The sequence below is a fragment of the Petromyzon marinus genome, chromosome 32, assembly GCF_048934315.1.
Source record: "Petromyzon marinus isolate PM22_M1 ecotype Great Lakes invasive population chromosome 32, UKy_Petmar_22M1.pri1.0, whole genome shotgun sequence".
NCBI lineage: Eukaryota > Metazoa > Chordata > Hyperoartia > Petromyzontiformes > Petromyzontidae > Petromyzon > Petromyzon marinus.
The window spans coordinates 2,201,905-2,225,624 of NC_133698.1; the positions used below are offsets into that span (position 1 = coordinate 2,201,905).

General features: G+C 52.4%; 1 protein-coding gene and 1 long non-coding RNA gene across 2 annotated transcripts in view; one reads left to right on the forward strand and one right to left on the reverse strand.

The window, feature by feature from the left end:
* Nucleotides 1-23,720, forward strand: part of LOC116948074 (uncharacterized) — a 163,094-nt gene that overhangs the window by 28,817 nt on the left and 110,557 nt on the right. The window lies entirely within an intron of this gene.
* On the reverse strand, nucleotides 8,328-20,449 carry LOC142929616 (uncharacterized). The gene is made up of 2 exons (XR_012945802.1): nucleotides 20,336-20,449; nucleotides 8,328-9,413 (listed from the first exon to the last, which is right to left on the reverse strand). It is a non-coding gene; the product is annotated as an uncharacterized LOC142929616 (long non-coding RNA).

Consider the following 23,720-nt stretch of genomic DNA (forward strand, 5'->3'; position numbering starts at 1 on the left):
GGCCCTGCATCCACGTCAGCAGCCGTGCGGCGAGAATCGGCAGAAGAGGAAGACGAAGGCCGTCTTGCCCTGCACTATGGAAGTGGCTTTGTGCGGAGTGGCTAACAGCAGCGGTGGGGAGCAATGACGGATTATCCTCGAAGCAAAAGTAGCTACTACACATGTGTAGTAGCTACTGTACATGTGTAGTAGCTACTACACATGTATAGTAGCTACTGCACATGTGTAGTAGCTACTACACATGTATAATAGCTACTATACATGTGTAGTAGCTACTATACATGTGTAGTAGCTACTATACATGTGTAGTAGCTACTATACATGTGTAGTAGCTACGGGCCCCGTACTTTCAAGGACCCCGTGCTAAACGCTTTCAAGCTATCAATTCCGGTTCAGTGATTCTGCACTTGCTCTATTACTATAGTACTATACCGCCTTCAACTTTAATGAACGACTGGGTGTTTAAAGTTAGCGATTTGTCGAATAATCTGGCTGTATGGCAAATGAAAAAAAAAACACTTACTTTCAAACTAGATTCGAAGCTTTCGTGACTGCAGGAATTACTCTTTGGTTCTTTCGATAAAGTCACTTAGAGAGAAATTTAATTAAGTAATGATATAATACGACGTTTCAATTGCAACACAAGCAACCATCATCAGGTACAAATGAATGAGAAAACAAACCTAGTAAACATGGAAATATAATGCGATACAACACAGAGAGTCGGCCAACAAAACAGTCAACACCCCACCTGGTTCATTACGTTCTTCCAAAGATTGCTAAATTTGAGAGAGAGACAAAACAGAGACACGGAGACACACAGGCAGACACACAAGCAGAGAGAGACTCACACAGAGAAAAACAGAGACAGACACACACACATAGGCACACAGAAAGACAACGTCTCTGTGTCGAGGCCTTAAATATATTTTAAAAAAAAATTTGTTGATATGTTTTTCTTTCAATTTAGGGCCCCTTTATAACAAATGCTACAGGGCCCACACTCGCTTCATCCGGCACTGGTGGGGAGACGACCGCGTGCTGGGGGAGCGCTTGCCGCTCTCACAAATCCTGTTACCCACTGAGCCGCCGATGGCCTTAATAGGCGCTCGCTAACAGCACATGCGCCAATAATCCAAATTACTAAATGTGGGTAGATGCACCGCAAGCGAGTTAGGCGTGGGAACGTTGGTGTAGGAGTGGGTGGCTCGCCATTGCACGGTGCCGTGAGATATTCCCAGCTGCCCTATGTGTCATCAGTATTGGGCCTTACCACTTTAAAAGTGAATGGGTTGTGAATTAATAATCATAATGTGTAACCGACCTTCACATTCCACTGCGGAGAGCTGTGGCTAATTAATGAGTAATAGATTACCCTCTCTTGGTGTACATGACTAACGCTTGCAACAATGTTGATCCACAGATCTGACCTTGCCGTGCAATAATGACTGCCCAGTGGGATATGGAACGGTCAGCGCACCGGACTGGCAGTCCAGAGGTTGCTGGATCGATTCCATCTACCGGCGGTGGCACTTGCAGTGCCAGATTATCCTCGTAGCAAAAGTAGCTACAACATATGAATTAGCTACTACATATGTAAGTTTATATAGTAGCTGCTACATATGTAGTAGCCAGTAGTAGCAACTACATATGTAGTAGCTACAACATATGTAGTAGCTACTACATAAACTTAGCTACTACTAGCTACTACATATGTAGTAGCTACTACATATGTAGCAGCTAGTAGTAGTTAGTTGCTACTACTACTAGCTACTACATATGTAGCAGCTAGTAGTAGCTACTACATATGTAGTAGATACATATGTAGTAGCTACTACATATGTAGTAGCTACTACATATGATACATATGTAGTAGCTACATATGTAGTAGCTACATGTGTAGTAGCTACATATGTAGTAGCTACAACATATGTAGTAGCTACATATGTAGTAGCTACATGTGTAGTAGCTACATATGTAGTAGCTACATACGTAGTACATATGTAGTAGCTACAACATATGTAGTAGCTACAACATATGTAGTAGCTACATGTGTAGTAGCTACATGTGTAGTAGCTACATATGTAGTAGCTACATATGTAGTAGCTACATATGCAGTACATATGTAGTACATATGTAGTAGCTACAACATATGTAGTAGCTACTACATATGTAGCTGCTACATATGTAGAGTAGCTACATATGTAGAGTAGCTACATATCTAGAGTAGCTACATATGTAGAGTAGCTACATATGTAGAGTAGCTACATATCTAGAGTAGCTACATATGTAGTAGCTACATATGTAGAGTAGCTACATATGTAGTAGCTACATATGTAGAGTAGCTACATATGCGACGGGTCTCCGCACTTGCAAGGGCCCCGCGCTAAACGCTTTCAAGCTATCAATTCCGGTTTAGTGATTCTGCACTTGCTCTATTACTATAGTACCATACTGCATTCAACTTTTATGAACGACTGGGTGTTTAAGGTTAGCGATTTATTGTATTATCTGGCTGTATAGCAAATGAAAAAATACAATTACTTTACTATGCAAGTAAAAATGTTTAATTTGAATATTTACGTGTTTATTTTATTTTAGGGCCCCTTTATAATATATGCTACAGGCCCCGCACTAGCTTAATCCGGCACTGGGCACTTGAAACAATGATCGTGTTTATTACAATAAATCCCCACAACAGCACCTGTTCTTGCGGGTACTCCCACCTCTTGCAAGGCTTACGAGATGTCTGACCAATGTGGAAGAGTAGGCCAAACACCCTCTGGCAGGGGCTCTCCTTAGCTCCCTCTTGGCGGAGACCTTCTCGCCGGCAGCAACGTGACCACGCATTTGCCCTCCGTAGTTCACATCGTGACAACGACACTCCCACGATCCCACCAAGGCTGCTACTGCTGCTCCTGCTGCTACTTGTTGTTGCTACTCTGCAAAAGTGACGTCGCCTGTTTGTCGCAACACGGCGCTTGTGGTCCGACGCTTTGCCCCTTGACTTTCGCGACTTAAAAAGTGCCGTCAGACGTGCTCGTGAATTCCCTCCCTGCAGCTCTGGGTGGCCTCCGGCTACGTGGCGACACCTTCCAAGCCAAACGCACGTGGCCTTGTCCTCCCTTCTCTCTCTCTCTCGCGCGTGCCATGTCCCACAAGTGTACGTGGTGGCCCCGTTAACAATGCAAAATACGCACGGCACGTTTCCGGCAGATCATATTGACACTAAAACAGACGGATTGCCAGGCTAACCCGATCGCTGTGGTGGACCGCTATGATTTTTTTTGTATGACTGCCATGAAATTATATTAACAACACAAGAATGCGATGCATGTGGGTGAGTTCTGCTGATTTCTAAAATTGCATTAAACAAAACATTATTGGTTATGCTTTTAATAATCCATGCATGAGAGGGTTAATTAAAATAATAATAGTGTCCGCGAAAACGCCAATCACCTGTCTTACCGATTATCCGCCGACATCTGCAGATTTACCCAGAGGTCTGTGTGGAACGGCTTCCAATTACCCGCGATATTTTTTCGCAAATAAGTGGAGTCGCGCGGCAAATTGATCGAAAAATCTGTGTAAAAGTTGAGCAAATAAGTGGGGCTAACCCCGCTGATGAAATGATCTTGTGAATGGTACCCCGCATCACGGCGGATGATGAGTGGAGTCCTCCTGCAGGCAACCATCAGGTCCACCGCAGAGTAGGGCTGAACGATTTGGGGAAAATATCTCAATGCTATTTTTGTGACAGATTTTGAGAATGCGATTTGAGTTGCGATTACATTTTCAGTTCAATATTCACTGTGTAATATATTTAAAACATGTAATGGAGCATTACCACATGATACCATCAAATTATGAACTGCTCTATACATTAAGTTAAATATGTTAAGTTAAATACGGAAAGTTATTATTAATAAATAATAAAACAATTCCAATAAGAAAGTAATAGGACTTTTCAAATCGCAAAAAAATCGCAGCCTTTGCGATTTACGAATCGCATTGTTTCAAATTGCAATTTCGATTTGAAATCGATTCATCGATCAGCCCTACTGGAGAGACGTGGGCGCTTGGGCCGTGAGAGGCGCGCTTGGTCACGGTGCTGAGGCCAGCAGTAGATTACACGATTCCTGGAGAGATCTTGGCCTTGGTGTGCATGAATCCACCCCGACGCACCAATGCCTTATTGGCCTTATATGTTGATGATGATTATGAAATATAAATATTAACCGTGAGATTAAAAAAAATATATATATTTTTTAACACCCTATCTGGTTTTCCTTCATGTATATATATAAACACCGCATTCATTTATATTACAGTACAAAAGTCCGGTATATAATGTACACGCAGGAATTTGTTTCAAGAATGGCTCAGTAACCCCGACAAAAGAGTCTCGACTTCTACAAGGGCTGCGTCACGCTGCGACCCAGTCTCAGCCCGCCTGAGGCCGCCCGTGCCCTGTAAGTCGTGAGACTCTGCGTGGCCGGTTCCATGCAACGGAGATCTGGCCGTGATCCATCAACCCCCCCCCCCCCCGGTGACCACACCCCGCTTGAGCGCAGCGGATTTCCAGACGTTAACAACCTCGTCCGGTCTACAGGAGGCCGTGGGTTTGTGGGTTCGATCCCGACCCTGACGCCTGCTGTTTATTTAAATTGTGCATGTTCTCCCCTTGATTTTTCTCGGGGATCCTCCGGGTTTTTCCCTCGACATTTTTAATCGATGTCACGTGTTTAGAGTGTTTAGAGTATGTGGCTGCTGTACATTTCCACACGATGATGATGATAAACCACTTCGTTGAGTTATCATTTGTGATAGCCACGTCGCTTCTGAAAAAGAGCTAGACAGCTCAATGGTGCCTTACCCGGTTAAATAAAAATAGTTTAGTTTAGAAGACGGTATATAGAACGCATGGTAAATGTTACATAACACATGCAGACCGTATTATCACGGTGTAGTGAATACGACATCTGTGTGACGAATGCAGAGATGGGCAAAATACCTCCAAATGACGAAATACTGGCGTCGTGTAGCTTGGTACAAATGACCGAAATAGAGATGCCATGAGAACGTAACATTATTACACGTTCAACAATGTGCTGTGAAAGAGCGGCTAATGCCTAAAAGTCACCTGTCACTGGACTCTACATACTTAGAATAGAGACTGTAAGGAAGTGCGATCGGCGGACGTTGTGGGCGCTTTGCTGAATTTTGTCGTCAATCATGCGGCGTGAATTTGAATCTCGTGCCACTGATATCCCGCACCTCCGATTAGCACGGTTGGGCTACGCACGGTGCGAAAGAAGTTCAGCGCACACACACACGCACACACGCACACACGCAGATTCCCCGTATAGCCTTAACAGACTGTAGGGGCAAGTGCTGTTAGCGAGCACCTATGAAGGCCGAAACGGTACACGAGGGGGTGGGTGGCCAGAACCACGCCCGACCGCCTTTGTCTCCCCAGTGGCGATGTTTACACACCGTACCAGGTACTCATTTGAGGTTGAGTCGACCTAGGGGATGCGCAGGACCGGTTCAGATAATCGTCACTGGTGTTGGCCGTGAGCGGGAATCGAACCCGGGTCGCTGGGTTCGTAGCGCAGCGCGCTAACCGCTACACTACCGCTCCCCACGCACACACGCACACACACACACACCACGCACACCACACACACACCATATGCACACCTCACGCACACACACCACACGCACACACAGACACACACACACAGACACACACACCACACACACACCACACACACACCACACACACCACACACACACCACACACACACACACACCACATACACCACACACACACACCACACACACACCACACACACACACCACACACCACACACACCACACACACACACACACCACACACACACCACACACACCACACACACCACACACACACACACCACACACACACCACACACACCACACACACCACACACACACACCACATACACCACACACACACACCACACACACCACACAGACATACACACACACACACACCACACACACACCACACACACACACCACACACACACCACACACACACACACCACACACACCACACAGACATACACACACACACAAACCACACACACTACAGACACACACACCACACAGACATACACCACACACACACACACCACACACCACACACACACCACACACACCACACACACATACACACACACCACACACACACCACACACACACACCACACACACACACCACATACACCACACACACACACCACACACACACCACACAGACATACACACACACACACCACACACACACCACACATACACCACATACACACACACCACACACACCACACACACACCACACACACCACACACACCACACACACACACACCACACACACACACCACACATACACCACATACACCACACACACACCACACACCACACACACACCACACACACCACACACACATACACACACACCACACACACACCACACACACACACCACACACACACACCACACACACACACCACACACACACACCACACACACACACCACACACACACACCACACACACACCACACCACACACACACCACACACACATACACACACACCACACACACCCCACACACACACACCACACACACACACCACACACACCACACACCACACACACCACACACACACACCACACACACACCACACACACCACACACACCACACACACACACACCACACACACACCACACACACCACACACACCACACACACACACCACATACACCACACACACACACACCACACACACCACACAGACATACACACACACACACACCACACACACACCACACACACACACACCACACACACACCACACACACACACACCACACACACCACACAGACATACACACACACACAAACCACACACACTACAGACACACACACCACACAGACATACACCACACACACACACACCACACACCACACACACACCACACACACCACACACACATACACACACACCACACACACACCACACACACACACCACACACACACACCACATACACCACACACACACACCACACACACACCACACAGACATACACACACACACCACACACACACACACCACACATACACCACATACACACACACCACACACACACCACACACACACCACACACACCACACACACCACACACACACACCACACACACACACACCACACATACACCACATACACCACACACACCACACACCACACACACACCACACACACCACACACACATACACACACACCACACACACCCCACACACACACACCACACACACACCACACACACACACCACACACACACACCACACACACACACCACACACACACCACACCACACACACACACACCACACACACACCACACACACATACACACACACCACACACACCCCACACACACACACCACACACACACACCACACACACACCACACACACCACACACACATACACACACACCACACACACCCCACACACACACACCACACACACACACCACACACACACCACACACACACGCCTCCCTCACTGACCCCCCCCTCCCCCTCTGCTCTCACGACTGTAGACGGCTGCCCACTGACGCTGGAAGTGGCCGCGCGGTTTCGCATCGCTGCAGGCGGCAAAGCCGCCGACTGCAGCCCCCCCCCCCTGCCGCCCCCCGGTCCCCCTTTCCTTACGAGAACAGAAGTTAGGGAGGGCATCGTCATCATCGTCGTCATCATCATCGTCGTCATCATCATCATCATCGTCGTCATCGTCGTCACCATCGTCGTCGTCATCATCATCGTCGTCATCATCGTCGTCATCATCATCGTCGTCGTCATCATCATCGTCGTCATCATCATCGTCGTCGTCATCGTCGTCGTCATCATCATCGTCGTCGTCGTCATAATCATCGTCATCATCATCGTCGTCATCATCGTCGTCGTAATCATCGTCGTCGTCGTCGCGCGCGCTCCGACCACCCTTCGAGATCACCGAAGGTCGGCCCAGGCAGCGGCGCGCGTTGCTGGAACCAAACAGAAACCGCCGCTTCCCACGCGGGGCCACGCGGGGTTCGGGGCCCTCGGCAGCTGCCGCGACTTCTGTGGCCCCTCGATCGTTGTCGGGCGGAGGCCGCAGCGGCCGTCGGAGGTTCGTGCGCCGGAATCATTTACTCGCGAGACGTTGGGAGACGTTGGGAGACGTTTTGGCGAATTTTGAGAGCATGCGGGAAAAGTTGGAAGCGGTGTTTTAAAAAAAAAAAAAAGCCGCGTACGGCCGTTTCTCTCTGTCTCTGGCCTCTTTTGATTGATTTCGCGCGCTCTCTGAAGGAGGGTCGTTGCCCGAAGCGTCGCCTTGTAGTATACTCTTCTTTATTAAGGCCACGGGTGTTGTAGATAAATGCGTTGACATGTTGTTGTTGTGTTTGCTCGGTGGACCACTGACAATGCAGCACCAGCGTCAGCACCCAATAATCTGATTGTCTGGGTGGCCGTGCGGACACTCCGAGTCGCGATGTCACCGATGGGCCTACGCGGGCTCCCCCCCCCTCTCTCTCTCTCGCTCTCGGCCTACGGTTTTTGTTCTCTCTCCCAACACCGACGTGTCGCTCAGAGCAACTGCGGTGCGTTCGTGCATTTAGAGTCCCGTGCCGATGGCTGTGCGTAAGGGAAGGGTGCCGGGCCGTGTTTGCCCCAACAGTTCCCGGTTTGGGGGGATAGGGGAACTGGGCGCTGTTGCTGCTCCCGCCTTGCTGTCGTGCGGGACGGGAGTCGACACGCTCACGGTACCGCATCGGCATGACAGCTGTGCTCGGCGTCGGTATTTCAATGGGACTAAATTCTACTTAAATGTCAAGTTTATACAGAAAAAAGAACTACATTAGAGATAGATTCATGAACCGATGTGATTACTTATTTTGTTTAATTGTTAAGATTTTTTTTTTTTGCCAGCGGTATAACAAATAGTTTCAACAGCAATTCCTTCATATTAAAAACATATACAATAGCGCAATGCCAACCCTTCATAGCACTGGCCGAAACGTCACCTGCCATATTGACGTTTTAACGAAGTGCTCTTGACGAATGTGCTCGGTACGAGTTGCTAGCGCAGTGTCCTGGCGTACGAGCTGCGTTAGATCGAGGAACTGTAACGTCGAGCTCCTGGGGTTCAGGCTCGCACCTGCTTCGTGTGCCTTGTGTGTGACCGGGGCCGTGGGAGGAGGAACTGACCTGGCTGTGCGGGCAGGGAAATCGCTCCGTCGCTCTTTACGTGGGGCTGGGGGGGGGTGGTCCTCCCGTGCGGAGTCGGTCTGGGTGTGGCCGAGCAGAGGCGAGAGTTGGGCCTTAGGAGAGAGCGGCAGGGAGTCGACATCACATGGAAGAGAAGAACGCACGAACTCCGACGAAGCGAGCGAATAAAAACGAAGCTCGGCATTGCAAACGCAACGCAGGGCGCTGACCGGGCTAAAACGTCGCGGAATTTAAGAGCAAAACGAACGAACGAAAGAGCCACGCTAATAATGCAGTAAACCAAAACACAAAGTTGACGTTTCGGACGATCCCCTCTGATCTGCGTTTCTAACTGCGTGGGCTCTCTGCGCGTTGCTCGGCTCGATGTCCGACGGCACGGTCCAGGCACCACCTCCAGCATGCGGAGCTCAGAAAAAGCTGCCAGCAACGCAAAGGGCGACAACGCGCGGCACTCACCACACCGGAGAGGCCCGGCACGCATCATTCGAGCGGAATAAGTCGATTTTACGAGTGCACTTTTTTGCGTTTTGTTTTAATGGCTTCTCGTCAAGCGTCACGACGCTCTGCAGACACCGCAGGGCCAACGTTGGCAACCCGCACGTTCAACCCCATCGCTGCTCCCCCATATCGCGCATCAAACCCCTACCGCCGCTGCGTGTTGCCCTTGTGGTGCTAAACCCACGATCCCAACGTCTTAGCTCCCGCCCCCCCGCCACAAAAAATATTGACGACTCTTGATGATGAATTCCCGTGTACACGAATTGTAATTGACGATAGCACCGAGCGCTTTCCCCCCAAGCCCCCTCCTCCCCCACCGCCCTCCCAACAAATTTCGTTTGAATTGCGTCAGCTTCAATGCAGAGAACGCGCCCGCGACTTTTCACACCACACGGGGGTGGTGGTGGTAGTGGGGGTGGTGGTGATGGGGGTGGTGGTGGTGGTGGGGGTGGTGGTGGTAGTGGGGGTGGTGGTAGTGGGGGTGGTGGTGGTGGGAGTGGGGGTGGTGGTGGTGGTAGTGGGGGTGGTGGTGGTGGTGGGGGTGGTGGTGGTAGTGGGGGTGGTGGTAGTGGGGGTGGTGGTGGTGGGAGTGGGGGTGGTGGTGGTGGTAGTGGGGGTGGTGGTAGTGGGGGTGGTGGTGGTGGGAGTGGTGGTGGTGGTGGCGGTAGTGGGGGTGGTGGTGGTAGTGGGGGTGGTGGGGGTGGTGGTGGTGGTGGGGAGGGTGGTGGTGGTGGGGGTGGGGGTGGTGGTGATGGGGGTGGTGGTGGTGGTAGTGGGGGTGGTGGTGGTGGTGATGGTAGTGGGGGTGGTGGTGGTGGTAGTGGGGGTGGTGGTGGTTGTGGTGGTGGGGGTGGTGGTGGTGGTAGTGGGGGTGGTGGTGGTGGTGATGGTGGTGGTGGTGGGGGTGGTGGTGGTGGCGGTGGTGGGGGTGGTGGTGGTGGTGGTGGGGGTGGTGGTGGGGGTGGTGATGGGGGTTGTGGTGGTGGTAGTGGGCGTGGTGGTGGTAGTGGGGGTGGTGGTGGTGGGGGTTGTGGTGGTGGGGGTTGTGGTGGTGGTGGGGGTGGTGGTGGTGGGGGTGGTGGGGGTGGGGGTGGTGGTGGTAGTGGGGGTGGGGGTGGTGGTGGTGGTGGGGGTGGTGGTGGTGGTGGGGGTGGTGGTGGTGGGGGTGGTGGTGGTGGTGGTGGTGGTGGGGGTGGTGGTGGGGGTGGTGATGGGGGTGGTGGGGGTGGTGGTGGTGGTGGTAGTGGGGGTGGTGGTGGCGGTGGTGGGGGTGGTGGTGGTGGTGGGGGTGGTGGTGGCGGGGGTGGTGGTGGTGGGGGTTGTGGTGGTGGTGGAGGTGGTGGTGATGGGGGGGGGGTGGTGGTGGTGGGGGTGGTGGTGGTGGTAGTGGGGGTGGTGGTGGTGGGGGGGGTGGTGGTGGTAGTGGGGGTGGTGGTGGTGATGGGGGTGGTGGTGGTGGTGGGGGTGGTGGTGGTGGTGGTAGTGGTGGTGGTGGTGGGGGTGGTGGTGGCGGTGGTGGTGGCGGTGGTGGTGGGGGTGGTGGGGGTGGTGGTGGGGGTGGTGGTGGTGATGGGGGTGGTGGTGGTGGGGGTGGTAGTGGGGGTGGTGGTGGTTGTGGTGGTGGGGGTGGTGGTGGTAGTGGGGATGGTGGGGGTGGTGGTGGTGGGAGTGGGGGTGGTGGTGGTGGGGGTGGTGGTGGTAGTGGGGGTGGTGGTGGTAGTGGTGGTGGTGGGGGTGGTGGTGGTAGTGGTGGTGGTGGTGGTTGTGGGGGTGGTGGTAGTGGGGGTGGTGGTGGTGATGGGGGTGGTGGTGGTGGTGGTGGGTGGTGGTGGTAGTGGGGGTGGTGGTGTTGGTGGTGGTGGTGGTGGGGGTGGTGGTAGTGGGGGTGGTGGTAGTGGGGGTGGTGGTGGTGATGGGGGTGGTGGTGATGGTGGTGGTGGTGGGGGTGATAGTGGTGGTGGTGGGGGTGGTGGTGGGGGTGGTGGTGGGGGGTGGTGGTGGGGGTGGGGGTGGGGGGTGGTGGTGGCGGTGGTGGTGGGGGTGGTGGGGGTGGTGGTGGTGGTGGGGGTGGTGATGGGGGTGGTGGTGGTAGTGGGGGTGGTGGTGGTGGGGGTGGTGGTGGGGGTGGTGGTGGTGGTGGGGGTGGTGATGGGGGTGGTGGTGGTAGTGGGGGTGGTGGTGGTGGGGGTGGTGGTGGGGGTGGTAGTGGGGGTGGTGGTGGTGGCGGTGGTGGTGGTGGTAGTGGGCGTGGTGGTGGTAGGGGTGGTGGTGGTGGGAGTGGTGGTGGTGGGGGTGGTGGTGTTGGGGCTGGATGAGGTCGAGGCGCCGCTAGGATCGCGAGGAGCACGCGGGAAGGGGTGCCCCGGCGAGGGGGGGGGGGGGGTGGAAACGAAGAGCGAACGAGGGGGGTGGTCGGCACCAGCCGCAGTGTGCACGGGGAGAAGAGCGAGCGCGGACGTTCAGCCGACGGTTGATTTATTTTTGGTTTTCACCTTCGCGGTTTGCCTCCGTGGTGAACCCCTTCACGTCCCGTGGATTCGCCCGCTCAACATTTCACTGCCGTACGGCGCGCGAATAATAACGGATGCTGCTGATGATGATGCTAATCATCATCCGGACGTCTGGGTCTCATTGCACAGCGCCATCGCGAGTGAATACCGCAGCGTTTCACGGACGGTTGGAGTCTGCCAGTAGGGAGCGTTGCTGCTCTGCGATTTTTGCCCAATATGGGGAGCCGGATAAATCGTCACGGGCTCTGTAACGCGCACACCGAGGCAGGAGAGAGCGTGCGCATTTACCGGTTCGTTCACGCGCAGGGTTAACCAGGGCCGCCGCTGGGTTCCAACTGCGGGCCAAGGCACAGGGGCAGGTAAAACGCGCGTCCGCTCGGCCGCGTCACGAAGTTTTGGCGTGCGCCGGACGGTGCCTCACGAGCGCCAGTCGCTGCCCGGCACGGCACGTGTTTCAACTTCGGATTTCATTCATTGGTTTTGGCAGCAGCAGCGGCGGCAACGGCGGCAGCGGCAGTAGCGGCAGCAGCAGCAGCTAATGAAGCCAGTTTAATGCAACATAGCAGCGGAATCATCGGGCGACTCTTGGAGTGACGCACCCAGCGCAGCTTTTCCCGTGGCTGACGTTCGGTGTTTTCATCCCACAAGGGGCCTCAGATCGCCGCATTGCGCGATTACCGCGTGGGACTTGCTGTGACGGCTCGCTCGCATTACATCAGCGATGAAGCTGAGGTTTAGTTGGCATCTGATGATCGGGGATGTTTCAGTAGCACTGGGGCGCCGTGGTGGCCAGATTTTAATAACCTCACCTGGTAAACAGGCGCTCGTGGGTTCGATCCGGAACTCTGACGCCTGCTGCATATTTGGAGTTTGCGGTGTCTCTCTCTCTCTCCCAGTGGTCGCGTGGATTTTTTTCGGGTTCTCCGGGTTTTCCCTCCACATTTAGAATCAACACCACGCGTTTAGAGCGTTTGGTGGCTATATATTTCCACGTGATAAGTCACTTTGTTGAGCCATCATTTGTGGCCAGGTCGCTTCTGATAAATATATTTATATAGCTTAGTGACTCTTACCTAGTAAAACATTTGTTTGTAGTAGTTACGGCTGCGTCATTTACAGGAAAACTATCACTAAGCTAAATTTTGATTTAAAGCTTTCGTGACTGCAGTAATTCATATTCTTAGCTCTTTCGGTAAAGTCACGTTGAAGGGAAACAATAAAATAATAAAATATATATAAAACAATAAAAATTCTCACGACGTTTCGACCATAACACAAACGGTCGTCATCACAAAGCTACCCGCATTATGACATTACATGCGTCACATGAACCCTGCATAACGCTCTTTTGTACCTGCCGCACGTTAAAATACGTTAAATGAAAACTGAATAATAAATAACGTTAATTGTTGTGGTGAGTATCGCGCAAGTTTTTGCTGTTGTTAAACTATTTTTTGTATTTTATTTCACCAAGTTAGGCCCACTGAGCTGTGTTGCTCTTTTTCAAAAGCGGCATGGCCACAAATGATAGCTCAACAAAAGTGGCGTATCACGTGGCCATTGTATAGCAACCAAACACTCTGACCGCACGTTGCTAAATGCGGAGGGAAAAGCCCGAGGACCCGAAGAAAACTCCACGCGATCACGGCGAGAGAGACACCGCAAACTCCAAATATACAGCAGCAGCAGGCGTCAGGGGTCGGGATCGAACCCACGTACACCTGCACACCGGGCGATGGAGATGACATCTCACCACTGCGGCGCCCCTGTTGTCCCGTGTAGCTCTCCGATGCGTCGCCCGGTTTTGTCGCGCGTTGTTTAACACAATGTCCAACGTTTCGCACCACGTGCCGGGAGCTTCTTTCAGCAACGTGTACATGACTCATCCATTGAGTTGCTGTAGAATCTGTCCAGCGCGCGGAGCGAAACGTCGGACGTCGTGCTGAACGACACGCGGCTCGGGGAGCTTCCTCCGACGAGTTTCTGTCATCGTCCAAAACATCTCAAAGCGCGGACACTCTCTCTCTCTCTGTCATCTACAAACCCAATCAAACTAACTGCTCGAATACGCACTGAACTCGGAGCGGCGTGCGTCTCTGAGCTTGCGGTGGAAATTCCGCAGTCCTGTGGCGTTGGCCAGCCTCTCCACCCACCGGACACAGCACCGCTGCCCACGATGCGTTACGCGTTTCATAATTCCTGAGTCCGTGACGACGGCGATTGGACAAGACTGGTGACCGACGAGAACGTCGACTGCCAAACGCCTCCTCGCTTTGTTCACGGCACCCCGACCGCGGGGCACCGCCCCCGGCCCAGCGCCTCGCGAGTTCGGCCAAACGGCCGCGACCAAAGCCACACGGAGGGCCGATGGGGACGTCTCTAAGGCTGTGCGGCGGAGCCAGGCATTAACGACTCACAAATGCTTTGTGGTTTTTTTCGTGTAACTTACAATTCCTAATTTAAAAAAAATGTTCTCCTTTTTTTCAAGTGACGATTCATGCCAATCCGGCTCCGGGTTTGCGTCACAGCAATAACGGTTGACAGCCTTTTGTCAATCCTCTGCTGGATGAGTGGTCCACACGGTGTCTACGTACGGTGGGAAAGAAGTTCGCCATGGTGGCGAGATGTTAACTACCTCGCCTGATTTGCAGGAGGTCGTGGTTTTCGACCCATACCCTGACGCCGGTTGTATATTTGGAGTTTGCGTGTCTCTTTCCCCGTGGTAGCGGTGATTTTTTAAAATTTGGTTCCTCCGTTTTTTCCCTCCAAGTTTAGAATCAACACCACGCGTTTAGAGTTCAGTATTTGGCTGCTATAAATGTGCACATGTTAAACTACTTCACTGAGCTATCATTTGTGGCCAGGTCCGCTTATGTAAAAGAGCTACACATCTCAGTGGACTTATCTGGTAAAATAAAATAAAAAGTAAAACAGAGTAATAGAGTGCCCCCCATACAGTGTCAGCCATACGTCACCGCAGTGGTCAGTGCGGGGGGTGGAGGGGTCCTAGGACAGGGTTCAGATGTCACCTGCTACTGATGTTAGCCGTGGCTGTAACTGTAATTCGAGTCACCAGATTTCGCAATGTGCCAACCCCAGAGGCACCACGCCCTCGTCCCTTTAACAAACTCAAGGTTTTTTAAAAACTTTTTTAACAACTGAAACTTTTACCAAATCACCCAGAATGCGCACAATCGCGCTCGATCTCGCTCGATCTCGCTCGATCTCGCACAATCTCGCTCGATCTCGCAAGCTAAGCAGGGGGTTGAGCCTGGATACCGCTCGGATGGGTGACCGCCAACGCAAGCAAGAGGCGCGTGCAGTCGGCGTCGTGTGGAGTAGAGGGCAGTGCAGACAAATCCATTGTCGGTGCACCCCCTCCCCCCCATCTCACGCAACCGCACTGACCAGCGTGGTGAAGTATGGTCACAATGTCCACCAATCACGGCCCACATAGGCGTGATGAGGCCCTCATCCAGCGGTGGACCGATGCAAACGGACTGCGCGTAAAGATGACTCGGCCCCGACTGGCAATACGCGGCAGGAGCCTCCTGAAAAAAAAAAGAGTCTCGAGACTCTGTGAGTGTGAGGCTCTTTCCTGGCTAAACAAAGCGGAGCAATGCTGATCGTGGCAAGACAGAGGGAGAGAAAGAGGTGGGGGGGGAGCGAGAGGTGGGACCTTGTCTTCACGTCTCGTTCACTGAAGAGCGAGCGCTCTCCTGCCACTGCAGCTGGGGCCCCTGAAGGCCCGGTAAGGAAGACGCACTCGGCACGTCACCGTGACACGCCTGACATTGGGGGTGGCGTAGATGTTAACTCCCTCGCCCGGTATACAGGAGGTCGTGGGTTCTCACGCGCGGGTGCCGCGTGCCCGCACGGTCCAAGGTCGGCTGCCGTGGCCGAGCGAGCGGGCAAGAAGCCCCTCGTGTTGTGTTCACAGTTAACGCTCGAACTCAGAGCAAACATCGACACTGCCATTGATGCCGGCTGACCACGAACTCGGCCGCGATCGCGTTGTGCATCTTTCGACCGAAAAACTAAAACAATAGCAAAGGCTTGGTGAGTAGCCCGACGTACCCCCCCACCCCCTCCAATGGGCTGGTGACAAGTTTAGCTCTTGTTTGTTTGTTGTCAAATTACATTTAAACCTTGCTTTGTTCCCGCATCGTGCCGTGTGTGCTGTGCACGCGTGACCCGACACCCCGGGCGCCCTTGCTAACGACGACGCTCAATAATCCCAAGCGATCATCCCCAGGTGCAATGTTTGAACAAGGCCATCATCTCATCAGGATTCGTTTGTCCCGCCCATTTGCAAACTGAAATAACCAGAAGTGAAACGCGGCCCGGGTAGTCGCGTCTGATGCATTTATATATTTATTATGATGATTATCGGGAAATCGTTGGTGTGCTGTCGGGAAAGACTGCGGTGATTCAGCAGCTGTTCAGGTAGCACGGCGATGTGGGGGCTGGAACGGCTCGGTCGCTCGTGGGAGAAGAAGAGAAGCCACGTAGCCTTACCTGTTAACATCCTTGTTCGTTTTGTGGTTGAGTGATTCCGCAACGCGTTTTGTCCTCACGTCTCCCAACCACCCCGCCGACTCAGGGCCCCTCACCCCTTGGTGCTCCTTGGCACTTCCATTTCAATTGAAACTAAAAAGGCGCGTGACGTATTTGTGTGGCACGTGCCAAAAGAGGTGAGTGGAGAGAGAGAGAGAGATAAAATATAGAGGTGTAACTTCTAAAATGAGCGACTGAGGTTCGGGCTCGCTGTGAATCAGACTCGTCGGAGTAATTCTGCCGTATGTGATGGAAGTTGGGATTGGGGTCGCTTGAACTCTGGCAGGCTGTCACGACATAGTTGTAGCGAGCGCATCGAGGTGCCAGGCGATCGAGATTTGCCACATTTAGCCATCGTTTTCTCCCGCGCGTACTGTTAAAAAAAACGTGAACATTACACGGGGAAAACTTAAAAAAATTGCTTAAAGCTGCATCTGAAATCGACTTATTTACGCACACTTTGAAAGTGGAATAGCGTCCCACCACTTACAGCTCTAGTGACTCCCGGTCGACAAACAGTGTTATCGAGAATGTATTTTGTTAAAGAACATGTCAAGTAAAACAATTGATAAGAAAAGGGCCTCAAGTTGTTTCTTATTCTGTTATATTTGCCGACTGATATTAGCCCGGTTTGCAAAATGTTTCCGCTTTGCCCATTCAATCAGTGCTGAACCACATTTAGGAGCATGGTAAATGTTTTTTTCCCCCCAGTAGCTTTTACAATTAAAAACATATATCTATAAAAAAATCAAGTATGGAACTTATGTTGCGGCAATTGCAAAGTGGTTAGCGACGCGTGGAAGGTGACGGTCCCCGTGATGCGTCAGGACGAGCAGCACCGCGTGTCACGTCGAGAAGCCGACGTCTCAACGGGCGCGTTCGTCTCGAAGACGCGAGTTGGTCTCGAGACGCGAGTTTGTCTCGAAGACGCGAGTTCGTCTCGAGACGCGAGTTGGTCTCGAGACACGAGTTCGTCTCTAGACGCGAGTTCGTCTCTAGACGCGAGTTCGTCTCGAGACGCGAGTTCGTCTCCAGACGCGAGTTGGTCTCGAGACACGAGTTCGTCTCTAGACGCGAGTTCGTCTCGAAGACGCGAGTTCGTCTCTAGACGCGAGTTCGTCTCGAGACGCGAGTTCGTCTCCAGACGCGAGTTCGTCTCGAAGACGCGAGTTTCTCTCTAGACGCGAGTTCGTCTCGAGACGCGAGTTCGTCTCTAGACGCGAGTTCGTCTCTAGACGCGAGTTCATCTCGAGACGCGAGTTCGTCTCCAGACGCGAGTTAGTCTCGAGACACGAGTTCGTCTCTAGACGCGAGTTCATCTCGAGACGCGAGTTCGTCTCCAGACGCGAGTTAGTCTCGAGACACGAGTTCGTCTCTAGACGCGAGTTCGTCTCGAAGACGCGAGTTCGTCTCTAGACGCGAGTTCGTCTCGAGACGCGAGTTCGTCTCCAGACGCGAGTTCGTCTCGAAGACGCGAGTTTCTCTCTAGACGCGAGTTCGTCTCGAGACGCGAGTTCGTCTCTAGACGCGAGTTCGTTTCCAGACGCGAGTTCGTCTCTAAACGCGAGTTCGTCTCCAGACGCGAGTTCGTCTCCAGACGCGAGTTCGTCTCGAGACGCGAGTTCGTCTCGAGACGCGAGTTCGTCTCGAAGACGCGAGTTCGTCTCCAGACGCGAGTTCGTCTCGAAGACGCGAGTTCGTCTCGAAGACGCGAGTTCGTCTCGAAGACGCGAGTTGGCCTCTAGACGCGAGTTAAAGAGTGCAGCTGCACGTGTCACGTGCCGGTAGCGAGCGAGTACCAACCGAGGGTTTGCCAAGTGGTTAACCGAGTCGTCGACTCTCTTAGACGGCGGAAGCAAGCGGCGCGTGTTGGTGAATGTCCGTCGTGTGCGCTGCAGGGGTTATTGGACGCGTTGGATCACGCTTGCGATGATCATCTGACGGTGGCTGGGCACGCACGACAGAGACCCCCCCCCCCCCCCCCACACATAATGTCGACTGTAGCCTTGGTCTTAAGTTTGGTGAGTGTACTGGCAGTCTATAATGTAGACTATAGCCTGGTTATTAAGTTTGGTGAGCGTACTGGCAGTCTATAATGTAGACTGTAGCCTGGTTATTAAGCTAAGTGAGTGTACTGGCAGTCTATAATGTAGACTGTAGCCTGGTTATTAACCTGAGTGAGTGTACTGGCAGTCTATAATGTAGACTGTAGCCTGGTTATTAAGTTTGGTGAGCGTACTGGCAGTCTATAATGTAGACTGTAGCCTGGTTATTAACCTGAGTGTACTGGCAGTCTATAATGTAGACTGTAGCCTGGTTATTAAGTTTGGTGAGTGTACTGGCAGTCTATAATGTAGACTGTAGCCTGGTTATTAACCTGAGTGTACTGGCAGTCTATAATGTAGACTGTAGCCTGGTTATTAAGTTTGGTGAGTGTACTGGCAGTCTATATTGGTTATTAAGTTTGGTGAGCGTACTGGCAGTCTATAATGTAGACTGTAGCCTGGTTATTAAGCTAAGTGAGTGTACTGGCAGTCTATAATGTAGACTGTAGCCTGGTTATTAACCTGAGTGAGTGTACTGGCAGTCTATAATGTAGACTGTAGCCTGGTTATTAAGTTTGGTGAGCGTACTGGCAGTCTATAATGTAGACTGTAGCCTGGTTATTAACCTGAGTGTACTGGCAGTCTATAATGTAGACTGTAGCCTGGTTATTAAGTTTGGTGAGTGTACTGGCAGTCTATAATGTAGACTGTAGCCTGGTTATTAACCTGAGTGTACTGGCAGTCTATAATGTAGACTGTAGCCTGGTTATTAAGTTTGGTGAGTGTACTGGCAGTCTATATTGTAGACTGTAGCCTGGTTATTAAGTTTGGTGAGTGTACTGGCAGTCTATAATGTAGACTGTAGCCTGGTTATCAAGTTTGGTGAGTGTACTGGCAGTCTATAATGTAGACTGTAGCCTGGTTATTAACCTGAGTGAGCGTACTGGCAGCCTATAATGTAGTCCGTGTACAGTGTACAAGCTTACACTACACAACAACGCACCCGTGCCGAATCCTACAGCCTTAGCCAATACATTTGTGGTACTAAAGTGTCGTCAACGTGATCTCGACTTCATTGAGAAAATGCCATTTTCCTCCTGTTCGAAACAAAACATTTACACCCGTTTGTCAATCCACTGCTGGATGGCGGTTTTCCCGCGCAGTTTCACTCATGGGGGTTGGCCATACTTCACCACGCTGGTCACCGCGGATTGGTGAGTGGCGGGGGAGGTGGAGAGCCAGATGCCACTCGCCACTGGTGTTAGCCGTGGTGAGGAACCGAACTCAGGTCAACGGGCTCATGTTGCATAGCGCTGCGCCACTGCACCAGCAACTCCCCTTCCTCCACTTGTCCTCGAGTACTCGCGTTCAAGCACACACCACGGGGATCAGTGCTGTACTCACGTTTGTGACTCCGATGGGGTGAAGGCGACTCGGGAGGGACTGTCCCAGTGGGCGCCATCGGAGTGGGAGACGGGGGAGAGGTTTCGGGAGTTCGATTGCGTCCGCAGTTCAGCTGTGCCGCTGTCACTGTGAAGGCCCCCCCTCTCTCTCCTTCGGGTGTCGCTGTGAAGGCCCCCCCTCTCTCCCCTCTCTCTCCTTCGGGTGTCGCTGTGAAGGCCCCCCCCTCTCACTCCTCTCTCCTTCGGGTGTCGCTGTTAAGGCCCCCCCCTCTCTCCCCTCTCTCTCCTTCGGGTGTCGCTGTGAAGGCCCCCCCCTCTCACTCCTCTCTCCTTCGGGAGTCGCTGTGAAGGCCCCCCCCCCCCCTCTCTCCCCCCTCTCTCTCTCCTTCGGCTGCCGAGTTCCTCGAAGGCAAGCTGACAGCTGTTCGTTGCAGTTCAGCGCAGTTTCACGCTCGCTCGGGTTGCAGTTTCAGGTGCCCCAACAACAACAACAACCACCACCAAAAGCCGTGAGAGTTCACGGCGCAATCCGAGAAGCCTTCAGTCGCAGAGCGAACCACTCCTCGCAACGTCCGTCAAAGCGGCCGACCTTTGCCGGCACGGAAATGTCGACTGGAAAGTGTTTTTTTGTTGTTCTCCGTTTTCCGACATTTACAACCTCAAGTTGACACAGCAGACCGGGGAGGAACAGCAAGGCGATCGACTGCCGCTGTTGTTGAACGGAACGCGGTTGTCGTGACAGCTCAGCAGCGTGGTTGTCGTCGTCACGGCAGCTGCCCCCGGTCTCTCTGATGCGGGGTGCCGGCGGCACGCGCCCGGGGGTCTCCTGGCCCCCGGGAGGCGGTGGGGGGTGGCCGGCGTCTCGCCAGGCGGGGAGCGCAACGGGACCTCCGTGTGCCCCCTCCGCACGTTGTTTCGCCGGCATTAGCCCCCCACCACCACCCCCCCACCACAACTCCATATCCGTGGCTCGCGCGCGTTCAGGAAGGGCCCCCATCCTGTCCTGGACGCGCCCTTCCACACTTGTTGTTGAGCTGCTGCCACCGGCGCCTCTGCCACGTGCTTCTGTCGCTGGGGGCACGCGCCCGACGCCGCGGGCCTCCGAGCCTGGGGTTCGCCTCTGCGGTGCTTCGTTGCCCGCACCTCTTCCCTCTCTCTGACAAGCAACTTCTCTGAGAGCAACTCTTCCTCCTTCTTCTTCTTCGCAGCGAGCTTCACCTTCGGGTCGTTGTGTTTGTGATCTCCCCCACCCGGCTCCGTTTCGCTCATTTCCAGTGTCCGGCTGCGAAAGTTCCTCTGTGGCTGTCTCTGTTGATCCGGGGCGCGCTCTCTGGGAGTGAGCGATGTTGTTGCTGCTGCTGCTGATTCTATTGCTGCTGCTGCTGTTGCTGCTGCTGTTTCTGTTGCCGCTGTTGCCGCTGTTGCTGCTGTTGTTGCTGGTGGTGATGAGGCGTACTCTAACTCTCTCAGCACATTTGAAACTAACTTGAGCGAATTAACTTATATGTAAAATAAAAATAAACCTCACCAAACACAACCTACAATGTTTCTCATACTGTGTTGGAGTAGTTTACGGCGCTTTTATTGATGTTAAAACTTTCTCCCCACCCTTTTGCGCAAAACCGAAAACCGAAAACGCCGTTTTCGCTTCAGTCTACCGGCGGTGTGCATAGCGCGGCGACACTTTCACCCAAGAGACGGTCCGCACACGAGTTAGATTCCTGCTCCCCGCTGCTTTATTGCTGCTGCTGCTGCTCCGGGCACCGCGCGGTGGCAATGCCGGCCAGGCGACTCCACGTAGCTTATAAAGACTGCTTCCTGGAAGCACGATGAGTGATGGAGCCCGGCCTGCCCACCCACCCACCCACCCCCCACCACTAGACACACACACACACAAAATCCCCAACGATTATTTATAATTATTTAGAGTGAAAGAGAACACAACCCCAGGATGATTCGTAATAGCAGCAGCAGCGCTAATTTTGTTTGCATGTCAAATTCATGCGGTCAATACAAATTCTGAATGCAGGCTAAGTCCCTGAAATTACTCATTACGAGGAGGAAGGGGGAATTCACACATTTTAGGGATTTTCTTTGGCCGAGTTCGTTAGCGATCAGAGGGTAATTTGTCCGTTCTGCTCCCACCTCCCCACGTGCCACGCTCGACTCACCCGGGGCAACATCAAAACCAGCCCCGTGTTAACTTTTATACGTTTTGTAAAACGAAAACAAAATAATCGTTTATCTTTACCGTGGAGGCTGCGTTCTTACGTTGCGTGGAGGGGGGGGGGTTGGGGAGCGCTATAATGTGCTCACACTCGCTGCTGTCTTCACGTGGATTCCGAGGAACCATCCGTGGGGGGTTATCAGCGAGACGGTTCTATGCTGCCTGGGCTGGCGACCCGCTCAGAGGCGATCGCTGTGCGCGCCCTGCGGGTGGTTTGATGCCAGCCGCCTCGGTGCGGTGCAGCGTTGAGTTGAGGGGCTCTACAAGCGCACACCACAGGCGCCCATTGGAGCTCACGGGTGGACGGTGCCAAAGAAGTTCAACTTGCAACTCTTTTTTAAAAGCAGAGAATGTGCCCCAACTCCTCTTTGCTCACTCCCCACCTGTCTTTCTGTCACCACAACTACACCACCACGTTTAATAACAACCCCCACACTTTATTTCAACCACTATAATCTCATGTACAATTTTATAATTATTGTAAAGCGACTTAGGCGCTATCTGAATCTGTAGATGATAAGATAAAACGGATTCACGTCCTCTGTGAGCGCGGTAAGTACAGTATTGTAAAAGCGTTGTCCTTTAAGAGTTGCATTCTACTCGTGGCTTGTACTTCAACATTATTTTATTGTCTTTGCATTTTATTTTAGTGGACACTGTTTTGGTAGTCCCTTGAGTGGAGGTGATATTACACCTAGAATAAATACAGACGACTCAACGTCACTTGTCCAGCCACTCCTCGCTTAACGTCGCTTCACTTAAAGTCGCATTTCCCAGGAGTGACTGTACGTACTTGAACTTAAGTTATGACATACTTAAGGGAAATGTCTTGGCTCTCCAACACACAACCGGTGTGCTGTACGAGTGACGAATTGGCCACGTTCTGTTTACGTGACAACCCTTACTAGCTGGACTGTGTCGGGTGGTAGAGGGTTTTAACGACACATTTATTTACGCGATCTAACCCAAAAAAACTCTATTATGTCATAGAGCTCTCGTTAAGATAGATGTGTAGACTAGGCAGACACACTCAGCAAATTGTAATTAATGTCGGTTCTGGAATGTGATTAATACATAAGGGAAACAGTATTATAACACCTTTTAGGACCACATAGTGTGCGTCTTTACGTGTTTCGTTGCCTCTGTATCGTCACGAAGT